We start from the raw sequence: 12209 nt of genomic DNA, 5'->3' as shown, positions 1-12209 counted from the left end.
ACAGTCTAAATATATTATTTTGAAAAGGAGATTGGGGATCCCTGGGCGGCTCAGCGGTTTAGTGCCTGCCTTCAGCCCAGGGCATGATCCTAGAGTCCTGGGATCAAGTCCCACATTAGGCTGCCTGCATGGAGGCTGCTTCTCCCTCTGCCTGTGTCTATGCCTCTGTGTGTGTGTGTGTGTGTGTCTCATGAATAAAAAAATAAAATCTTAGAAAAAAATAAATAAAATAAAAGAAGGAGATTATCAGAGAGGGTGAAAAAAACAAGATCTAACCATAAGAAATCTTCTTTGAATATAAAAATACATATAGATTAAAAGTAAATGGGTGGAGAAAAATATACCATGCTCATATGAATCAGTGTAAGGAGCTATATTAATTTCAGACAGAGAAGACTTCAAGACAAAGAAAAGTATCAGGTACAAAGAGAGGTATTATGTAATAATAAAGGGGTCTATTCTTTAAGAAGACATAATTTTTAATGTGTATATACCTAACAACAAAACATCCAACTTTGTGAGACAAAAACTGATAAAAATGTAAGGAGAAAGAGATGAATCCATGATTATAGCTGGAGACTTCTACATCCCTTCACCATAATGGATAGATCCAACAGGCAGAAAATCAAAATATAGCTGAATTCCACAGCACCATCAACCAAATGTATTTAACAAACATCTATAGACCACTTCATTTAACAGTAGAATATATGTCTCAAGCTCATGTGGAATATACACCAAGACAGACCATGTTCTGGGCCCTAAAACACATGACAAATTTAAAACAACAGAAATCATAATGTTTGTTCTCAGACCACAGTGAAACTAAATGAGGAATCAAGAACAAATAAATAGCTAGAAAATCCCCCAAATACTTGGGAGTTTAAACAACACACTTCTAAATAATGCATTGGTCAAAAAAATCTCAAGAGAACTTTTACAATATTTTGAACAAAATGAAAATGAGAACAGATCAAAACTTGTGGGATGCAGCAAAAACAGAGCATAGGGGGAAATTTATAGCATTGGATGTGTAATTAGAAAAGAAGAAATATCTAAAATCAATCACCTAAGCTTCTACCTTAAGAAACTAGGAAAAGAAGATCAAATATAATCCAAAGTAAGCAGAAAAAAGAAACAGTAAAAATCAGAGAAATTAAAAACAGAAAATTGGGACACCTGGGTGGCTTAGCAGTTGAGCGTCTGCCTTTGGCTCAGGGCATGATCCCAGGGTCCAGGATCCAGTCCCACATCAGGCTCCCTATGGGGAGCCTGCTTCTCCTTCTCCCTATGTCTCTGTCTCTTTCTCTCTGTGTCTCTCATGAATAAATAAATAAATCTTTTTTTAAAAATAAATCTTAAAAAAAAATAAAAACAGAAAATCAACAAAGTCAACAAAACCAAAATTTGATTCTTTGAAAACATAAAATTTAAAAGTTTCTAGTCAGATTAATGAGAGAGAGAGAGAGAGAGGACAAACTATTGATATCAGAAATGCAGGACAGGATATCATCAATGCATATCCCACAGACATTAGAAGGATAGCAAAGGAATACTAAGAGCAACTCTATGCCTACCCAGTTGAGAAGAATCTGGATGAAACAGGCCAATTCCTGGAAAGACAATCTTTGAAAACTCACACAAAGAGAAATAGATAATCTGAATAAGCCTATATTTACTTTTAAAATTGAATCAATAATTAATAACTCTCAAAACAGAAAACACAAGGCCCAGATGTGTTTAGTGATTAACTCTACCATTTAAGGAAGAAATTATACCAATTCTACACAATATCTTTTAGAAGATTAAAGCAGGGGGAATACTTCCTACCTCATTCTATGAAGCCAGCATTATGCTAACATCACACTTAACGGTGAGAAACTAAAATCTTTCCTGCTATGGTTAGGAACAAGATAGGGGGTTTCCACTCAATACTCCCTTTCAACATTTACCAGAAATTCTAGCTAATGCAATGAGCCAAGAAAAGGAAATAAAATGAGTACAGATGGAAAAGGAGAAACTAAAACTGTCTTCGTTTTTGCAGATGACATGACTGTCTAATATGTGAAAAAAAATCAGAAAAAATATCCAAAAACTTCTGAAACTAATAAGTGATCAGAGGAAGGTTGTCCACACCTATTAGAAGGGCCAGCCTCCAGAACACTGACAACATCAAATGCTGACTGCTGACAACAATGTAGAGCAACACAAAGTCTTGTTCATTGTTAGTTGGTGTGTGAAATGGTGCAGCTACTTTGGAAGATAGTTTGATGATTTTATATAAGTAAACATACTGTTAAAACAAATGAGTAAATGGACAAAGAAAAAGCAGAATCCTATAAATACAGAAAACAAACTGATGGTTGCCAGAGGGAAGGGGGATGTGCAGATGGACAGAATGTGTGAAGAGGAGTGGGAGATATAGGCTTCTAGTTATGGAATGAATGAAGTCACAGGAATTAAAGGTAGAACATAGAAAATGCAGTCAATGATATTGTAATGATGTTGTATGGTGACAGATGGCAGCCACACTTGTGGTGAGCACAGCATAATCTATAGAGATGTTGAATCACACTATGTTATACACCTGATACTAATGTAATCTTGTGTGTCAACTACACTCAAATAAAAAAAAACTAAAAAGCAAACAAGAAAAACTAAACATTTTCTTGCCATACAACCTAGCAATTGCTCTCCATACAACCTAGCAATTGCTCTCCTTGGTATTTACCCAAAGAAGTTGAAAAGTCCACATAAAAAGCTGCATACAGATGTACACAGTAGCTTTAATGTTATCAACCTTGTTATCAACCAAGGTATACTTCAATGCATAAATGGATGAATATCTGTGGTACATCCAGACACTGGAATACTATTCAGTGCTAAAATACAATGGGCTCTCAAGCCTTGAAAATACATGGAAGAAACTTAAATGCATATTACTGAACCAAAGAAGCCAATCTGAAAGACTACACATTATATGATTTCTACTCTATGACATATTAGAATAGATAAAAGTATGGAGACGGTAAAAAGGTCAATAGTTTTCCAGGGATTAGGGTCAAGAAAGGGATGAAAAGGCAGAGCAGAGAGGATTTGGGGGACAGGGAAACTAGACTACAGAGGTAGATATATGTCATTATACATCTGTCCAAACTCATAGAATATAGGACACCAAGAATGAACCAATGACTGTCGACTTGAGCCATAATAATGTTTTGATGTAGGCTCATCAATTATAACAAATATGCCACTCTGGTGTGGGAAGTTGATACTGTGCTTACATGGGGGCAGAAGAGATATGGAACTCCCTACTTTCTGCTCAGTTTTGCTATGAACCTAAAACCACTCCAAAAAATAAAGTCTAATTTTAAAGGAGAAAAGAAAAGACTTCTATCAAGGCTATTTTGCACAGTGCTTGCCCTCCTCCTGCCGTGTAGCTGACAATAAAGAGCAAGAATCTCTTCCATGCCTTGGCAAAGTGTCATACTCCGTTCTGAGTCTGGTATCCACTTCTGACATTTTATCCTTTGTGCTTTTAATGTGGGGAGATATATAGATATATCTGAAAGTTCCTTTAATGTGAAGCTTTTGGCTGACATCGTTTACTCTCGGACATCTTCATCCTTTTGTCCCTTCCATCCCTTCCCTTCATCCCTTTCCACAGGTACTGATTGTGCCTTTACTAAGTAGCTTTGGTTGCATATTTACTCTCACTGTGCCTGCAGATTCAACATCCCCAGAGGCAGCTATTTCTGTAGCGGTTCCTTCATATTCTGTGAGAATTGCACTTCCAAAGAATCGCTTTCTGTTCCCTTGTGACACGTGTCCCTTTGTTGTCTCTCCCTCCCACTCAAGATTGTCCAGTTTTGTGATCTGTGATGTGGATGTTCAAGAGGAGGACAAAGAAGCAGCAGAATGACATGTTTGCTGTCTGGGTATCTGTGTGTGAACTGAATAATGTGCACGGGGACCAAGCACTGCCCGACCGTGAAGGAAGTGACTGCTGATCACGACACACATCTGTTATCTGTATGGTAATTTGAGATCTGAGGAATTAGCTATGAAGTTTGTACTTCATGTTCTTTCTCACCCTTAATATATGGTGGTAACTGAAATGTGAATTGTGTTGCTCTGGGACCGATATTATTTAACTAAATAGTGGTAACTGAAATTTGTGCAGAGGTGTGCAATGCAGAGCAAAAACTGCCTGTATAGTATGCATTTGGTAATATTTTATTGTAAGAAAAGAATAATATAGAGGAACATAAGGTAGGATGAGAAATACTGTTCTTATTATGATGAAGTCTTTGCCTAAGCAGAACATGAAAGTGAGATATCAGAAAGAACCAGACAGGGGATTGGACTTCGTGTAACTTAAAAAATTCTACATGGCAAAAAGTAATCTAAACGGATTTACATACAGAGGCAGTGAAACACCGGGACACCTACACCCCAGTGTTTATAGCAGCAATGTCCACAATAGCCAAACTGTGGAAGGAGCCTCATGTCATCGAAAGATGAATGGATAAAGAAGATGTGGTTTATGTATACAATGGAATATTACTCAGCCATTAGAAACGACAAATACCCACCATTTGCTTCAACGTGGATGGAACTGGAGGGTATTATGCTGAGTGAAGTAAGTCAATCAGAGAAGGACAAACAGTGTATGTTCTCATTCATTTGGGGAATATAAAAAATAGTGAAAGGGAATAAAGGGGAAAGGAGAGAAAATGAGTGAAAATATCAGTGAAGATGACAGAACATGAGAGACTCCTAACTCTGAGAAACACACAAGGGGTAGTGGAAGGGGAGGTGGGCGGGAGGGTGACTGGGTGACGGGCACTGAGGGGGGCACTTGATGGGATGAGCACTGGGTGTTATGCTATATGTTGGCAAATTGAACTTCAATAAAAATAAATAAATAAATAAATAAATAAATAAATAAATAAATAAATAAATAAATAAAATAAAATTACAAGACAAGTGACAAATTAGGAATTATAAACATCTGACCAAGAATTTGGCCAACCATTCCTTCTTCTACAACAGTGTAAGGATGGGAAATCTAAGGGATTTGAACCTCAGGAATCAGTAGTCGGGAGGTTAAACTCCATTTCTCACCATGCGAACTTCATGCTATGGAGTGCAAAGCATCTTCCAATAGGAAAGGCAGTGTATCCTCAGTCTAATCCCGATCCTGTGCAATGCACTTAGAGAAATGTTGAGTAACTTTGTGATAGATGAATCTGTTTTCTGTTCTATAAGAAAAGAACAATTAACAGAATGTCTGTTTCTCCTGGGGCAGAATTCCACTATTGTCTCTGCACCACTGAGCTTTGCAAAATGTTGAAACACACAGTCTGTAGCAAATCACTCTTAAACAATCAAGAGGGAAAGAAATGGAAAGGCTAATGAACTTGCCAATTACCCTTGTAGCCCCAGCTTCTGAATATAAGGATGATGGAAGATACCTGATTCCATGTATGGAGACCCTCTGGGGCATAGAGATTCAAATGAAGCAGAGTAGGGAGGAATGCCTCTGCTAACCCACCAGAGGTTGGATTATTTAGAGTTTCAACGAGGAAATGTTGATTAAGAAATGAGAGGATACAGGCAGGAGCAGCTCCTGAAATGGTGCCTAAGTACCTCAAATATTCCTCAGGAATCCCACGGACAACTATGTCAGAGTAGAGCTGACAAATGGAGTATAATAAGCACAGAGATCATGCCCTTGTCAGCCAGCATACAGAGAGCATTACTGATCCTCAGCAAATCATTACTGATCCTCGGAAAAATGTACTGTGATTGGGTAGATGTGTGATATTGGAGATGGGTTTGCAGCTGCACTTGCCAAATCACCTTTGCAAAGCATAGTAGGTCATGGCCAGAGAAGCAAAGGCTGCTCTGCTCTTTCTCAAGCAGAAAGGGATTTTAAAAGGGCCAAGTTCTCTCCCAGAAATGATGGCGTTAGCCAATTATAGATTAGTGATTAGTACAAGCACCTGTGATTCCCTCAGCTAATCTCAGTCTTGAAGTTGGGGTAGAAGATCTCAGGTGCTGGGTGATCAGTCACAATCCCTCTGAACAGGTGCTTAATCAGGACCGGATAGGATGCATTCAGCTTTGGGCACCTGACAGCTGGTACTAGCTCTTTCTCTGCCCTCCAGGATGGCCTTAGACAAGTCCCTTACACCTTTGCCTCTACAGTTTTTATTGTCTTGTTTATGTATACGAAGTGGTGGTCACACTGCTTGGTGACATATTCAGTTAAAAAAGCCCTCCATTACCAAATGCAAACCGAACAAAGAATGCTTTCTCTTAGTAAGCCTAAATAGCAGTTTTCTGAACTCTTTTTACTCCAGGCGACGTTCATTAATACACCAGGAGAACAAAGTGCAGAAGAAGACAGGACATAGACTTTCATCCAATGTGGTCCTGAGACTTGTGACTCTTAAACAAGCATACCCAGTGGTTAAGAACACAGGTTAGGGGGCAGCCCGGTTGGCTCAACGGTTTAGCGCCGTCTTCAGCCCAGGGTGTGATCTTGGAGAACCGGGATTGAGTCCCACATCAGGCACCCTGCATGGAGCCTGCTTCTCCCTTTGCCTGTGTCTCTGCCTCTCTCTCTCTATGTCTCTAATGAATAAATAAAAAAATCTTTAAAAACAAAACAAAACATCACAGGTTAGCAGTGGTTGAATGTGTCTGAAAGTCAGGATGCCAGAATTTAAAAATTGCCATTCTGAAACATCTTAAGGCCTTGGGACAAATTACTTCCTAAACTTTTTTCCTGCATCTTAGAAAATAAAGTAACTGCCTTATTATAGGTTGAATAATACTCCTACTCCAAAATGTCCATGCCTTGATCCCCAAAACTTGAGAATGTTACCTGAAATGGCAAAAGGGATTTGCAGATGGGATTGCTAAGGATCTGAAGATGGAGCTTTTATATTATTTTGGATTATCTGATGGACCCTGAAAGTAATCCCAAGTGTTCTCCTAAAAGAAAGGGAGAAGGAGATTTTACTACAAAGACAATGTGTCAAAGAAGCAGGGATTAGATTGATGTGGCCAAAAGCCAAGGAATGCTGGCAGCCACCAGAAGCAAGGAAAGGCAAGGAATGGATTCTCCTTTAGGGCTTCCGGAGGGAGCACAGCCCTGTCAACTCCTGATTTCAGCCTAGTGAAAATGCTTTCAGATCTCTGACTTCCAGACCTGTAAGAAAATAAATGTGTTTTAAGCCACCAAGTTTGTGGTGATTTGTTACAGCAGCCATAGGGAACTTATACTTCATAGGAACTGTGACTGGAAAAAAAATGTGTGACTGGACATGCACTTAGCAACATGTCTGTTGCTCAGTAGGGATGCTGTGAATGTATTTTATTTTTGGAAACTAAAGCTTTGGTTTTGAGGATCATCAAAACCAGTACAATGGTCATCATTTTTCTTCATGTTCATCCTGGTAAAAATATCTAGATGCCTGGTAGGAAGATCTTTCTTCTCCCCACAACCTCCGTCTTCTAATACTTGGAGGAGAAAGGTTCCTTTTTCCTCATTCAAGTCACATTATTTCCCTTTCAATTTTCATTACTCTTCATTCAACCAGTCTTTCTAAACCTTAAAGAAAGCAAAGGCATTTCTCAATGGATTCAGGTGCTACCTGAAATTAACATTTCAACCAGATTATTATTTCTAGGTCTTACTACCAGCAATTTCTGAAAATTAACTCCTCTCCAGTTTCTGTGCTCATTCATTTCCTCATATCTCTCTTCTGCTTTGAGTTCATGCTTGTCAACTTAGTCCTTTTCCTAAACTCATTTTATAATAAGGTAACCCAGCAAAGTGATTAAAATCTAGATGGTCTGGTTTTACATCCTGGGTTTTGCTACCAACTTACTGTGTGACTTGGACAAGCTATATAACCTTTCTGGTTTCCCCCAAAAAGTGGATATTATTAATAATACCTATAGGTTGCTATTATGGGGATTAAGTGAGTTAATATTTGCTAAGCACTTGTCATAGTGTAAGCACTACAAATATGTTTGTTAACAATGATAAATGCAAAATTCAAGCATATAACTATCTCAACGTCCTATCATAACTTTGAGATATATATTTGATGAAATCAATATAAGTCTTTTTAAGAGGAACAGAAAGATATTTCTGTCCAGAAAATATTTTTGAGTGATTGTCCATGTGGCTAACTTAGGTAGTAGCCAATGTTTCCAAATTTCTGTATGACAGCCTTGATTAGTCTAATGGAAAACTAGAAACTGAACTTCTGTTTTAAAGCCTTTACCTCAAGGCCCTTCACTGCCATCTCTTTATGCATAAACTTTCATTCGTCCTCCACGTTATGAAAATCTACTTCTAAGTCTCTGATGTCAAGCTCAGCATGGATTTAACAAAAAGACACTACATCAGAGAGAGAATTTTTCAGGCCTGGTTTTGTCTTGTTTTGTTTGGTTGCCCTCCTCGCACCTGTAGCCTCAGACAAAATCAGGAGATCCACATCATGGCTCTAATTCTTAGCACCTGTTTGATTCTGCCAGCCTCAGTTTTCCTAATCTGGAAGGGATATCTGAGGACAACACTGTCTTAGGACTGCTAAAAAGAACATTTCCAGCTCTGTCTCAGGTGAGGTGTGAACTGCTGATGGGAAGCCTGGTTACATCACATGACCCTGGGATCTTAGCAGTGATTAGGTCAGGAAGGGCCTGTGCAGGCACATCACACTCAGGTAGTTTCTAGATCTTTAAAATGAATATATTTAGGGCAAGAAAGATATGCATACATGAGTCTGAACCACTGAAATTTTTCACAAGCTACCATTTAGTTCTTGAGAAATATATGTAGGGAAAATGTCCTGCTTATTACTAACTGGAGTTGTAGCCCAAAATGCCATATAAAATGTTTAATCTTGTAAAATGTATGGGGCCTTTGGTGAACTCTCACTTAAGGTCTAAACCAGTATTTGGTATAATATAGAAAGTGGACTATTTGCATCATAATTACCCGGAGTGCTGGTAGAAATCCAGACTGTTGTTTCTTCCACAGAGCTACAAACTTAGGATAGTGGGGCCAGAATTATGCATTTTTCATAATTAGTGATTAGTGAGCATTTCTGGCCTAGCCTAAAAGCAGTTTGAATGGCCCCTTTGGCTCCCTTTCTCTTATGCTTTGATCTTGTATCTTCCAAACTGAGAAGGGGGAGGGGTGAAGGGTTCTAGGAAAGGAAGGGACCTGGCTAAGTAAACACCACTGTTTGAAAATAAAATAGTTTAGGTCGCCTGAGTGGCTCAGTATGTGAATCATCTGCCTTCAGTTCAGGTCATGATCTTGGGGTCCTGGGATTGAGCCCTGAACCAGGCTCCTTGCTCAGCAGGGAGCCTGCTTCTCCTTTTCCCTCTGTCTACCATGTTCTCTCTCTGTGTCAAATAATAAATCTCAAAAAAAAGAAAATAAAATTATTAATGAGTGAGCGAGCAGTGCAAAGATTGAAAAAAGAGGGAAACAATTCAAATTTTAGGAAAAATTATTAAAAATGTATGAGAAAATAGTAGATGAAATATCAAGCAAACTAAAATAGAGCATGATTTTAAACAAGGAATGGTAAAGACCAGTAGGAGTGCTATACTGACAGAGTAGAATATATAATCCTACCACATTATATTCCCCAGGACTAAGCAATACTTGGTCAATACAGGCTGTTGGTTTTCAGCCCTTAGAGCCAAGCTGTGGATAAAACACAGAACACTTTGCTACAATTGTATGGAAACATGTAAATACTAACAGCACAAACAAAAGCAAACATGTTATTGATAGAAAGTAAGTTAAGTGAGTTAGTTATGCAAGGGGAGAGACAAGGCAGAGGAGCCATGGCACACAGGATCATGCATAGAGGAAAATCACGAGATTAGGGTGAAAGTAAGTAACACAAGAAATAAATAATTGTTAATATTTCTTGACCTGTCCTGTGTGTTAGACACTAAAGGCTGCAAATACGTTACTATTTGCATTATCATAAGCAACCCCATAAGGTAGGTTGTGATTCTAATTCAAGTGGTGCATCATCAGAACCACAGCTTTTAGCCCTTTGCTACCACTTCCTTCACCAATAAACCCAGCGCAGTTACATGAAGGTACAACGAGGAAGCAGCAAAATTAATTGAATATGATGTTTGGAAAGGAAGAGGGAGAGAAAACAGTGGGAGTGGAATTTATCTTCCTCCATCATGTTAGAGTGGTAAAAACGTTGTCTAAAAGGAGTATGTCATGATACAGCAGGATAAGCATAACGTTTAGAATTGTGGGGGTGACATCAAAGTAGCAAGAAACTGACTCTGGAGAGGGGACCTTGAGGGAGAAGGGCTGCATTTCACTATCCTTCAAGTTGCTGTTAGGCTCAGGTATTCTTTTCATAAAAATAAAATGTCTATATAGAAATTGCTTCTACTGCATAAGTGCATCAAAACATGATATTCAAAATCATCTTTACCTCTACCACATATTTGTTAAATATTTTACAAATATTATTCAGGGTATTACTTTTAGCTTGAAGGCTTAAAAAAAAAGTCAAGAAGTAGGAATTTTTAAAAGTTGTCCCTGGTAACATTACCAGACAGGGCTGAGAGAGGGTGCAGGACTATTAGAAGCAAACTGGATTTCAACCCTGCTTCTGAGAGGCAGTTCTGACTACAAAGGGTAGGCAATTCTTTGCAGCCAGGGAGCAGGAGCTTTGATCCTCTGGAACTGTAATAAACAACTTAGAGTAAATGAATCGGGCAGCAGGGTGCCTGGAGGGGTCCAGCAGCCTCTGTGTGCTGGTGCTCTTTGTTTTTACAGGGCTGATCTCATAAATGTTGCACTAGGCTCAGTGCTGTGCATTTTTAAGCTCAGTTATCATATTTTTCCACGTGTTTACTTCATAAAAGTAGGCACTTTTATGCTCCTGTTAAAATGGGATCTCCTATTTGAATTGCCTGCTGAAGGCAAGGAAAGCACTTTTGCCTAAGGAGCTCATTAGCATGCATATATATGCATATGCCCTATCTCCATCCTATCTCTATCTGTATATCTACTTACTTACCCACCTACCTACCTACCTATCATCTGTGCATCTATCCTTATTTATAGAATGACAACAACATGGGTTATAAGTTACTTCCTTATCTTAGCCTTCCCAAAATCTTGCAACGTAAATAGGCCACGGAGAAAGCACTGAGTTCCTGGAGACTCTTGAAGGTTGGTCTACCATTAGTCATCGCACAGCCAATAAATGGTGCAGAGTATTCAACCCAAATCTTCTCTTTCCTCCCTCTGCTGACCCTATGCCAGCCACCCACATTAGTTTATAACTGCTCCCTGAGGGTATCCGGTACCCCTCTAATGGGTCTTTGCAGCGATTATTCCAATTATTTACAATGCTTTTCCCTCAGATATTTCATTCATTCACCTCCCTCCAGCATGTCATTTGCCACTTTTAGTGAGGCTTATCCTGTCCACTGTTAAAATTGAAGCTGTGCTTCTCTCTGCCTACAGCCTCAATGCTCCGTAGGCTACTCTGTTTTCCAAAGGAGTTGGAACTCACTAACCTAGCAGATAATTTACACGTATGTATTTTTCTCCCCTCCAACTAGAATGTAAGCCCCACAAGGTCAGGAATTTTGCCTTTATTAAGTCTAGTGGAGATCCAGAAAAGTTTAGGGTCAGCCAGAACTGGGCAAAATGGTGACACAGGTGATTTGATATTTTAGTGATTTAGATCAGAGCTGGGCTGATTATTGAAAAGGACCTGTTCTAGTGCACTTAAGCAGCACAATAAATTCTAAGTCAACTGAAATTTCTAACACACACAGACAGAGCAGGCATGTATGTGCTCTTTTTCCATTTGCTTCTCCGGGCTCAAATCTGTCTTCTCTGGGTGAAGTGGGAACACGTAAGAAAGATTGGCCTAAGTCTAAACTAGGAAGGCACCCAAGAAAACATTTAAATAGTTTTAGAAAACTAAAATCATAGGGTGGTTTCCTTTCACTCATCAAGGGTTATTCAACCTCTATTGAGGTCAGAGTCGGGGGAGAGGAGAGCAAAGCACAGAGGGTGGAGGCAAGGACAAGTCACCTCATGTCTCCCTCCTTGGGACCTTCCTTCCTCCTGGATTCCCATCCCTTACACTCAAAATGCAGATTTCAGGTTCTGTGCG

General features: G+C 39.1%; 1 long non-coding RNA gene across 2 annotated transcripts in view; it reads left to right on the top strand.

Moving 5' to 3' along the window:
- The window catches only part of LOC112644674 (uncharacterized), a 32741-nt gene extending 21968 nt beyond the window's left edge, over positions 1 to 10773 (top strand). Inside the window, exons 4-5 of one of the 2 annotated variants that reach the window (XR_003126634.3) lie at positions 3859 to 4037; positions 6369 to 10773. This is a non-coding gene — a long non-coding RNA (uncharacterized LOC112644674). Of the gene's footprint in view, positions 1 to 3858; positions 4125 to 6368 lie in introns of those variants that run through there. The other variant, XR_003126633.3, reaches the window with a different exon arrangement.
- Positions 10774 to 12209: the final 1436 nt, after the last annotated feature.

The sequence above is a fragment of the Canis lupus genome, chromosome 1, assembly GCF_003254725.2.
Source record: "Canis lupus dingo isolate Sandy chromosome 1, ASM325472v2, whole genome shotgun sequence".
Lineage (NCBI taxonomy): Eukaryota > Metazoa > Chordata > Mammalia > Carnivora > Canidae > Canis > Canis lupus.
Note: the sequence above shows the minus strand (reverse complement) of the source record. Positions and strands in the feature narration are given on the sequence as shown.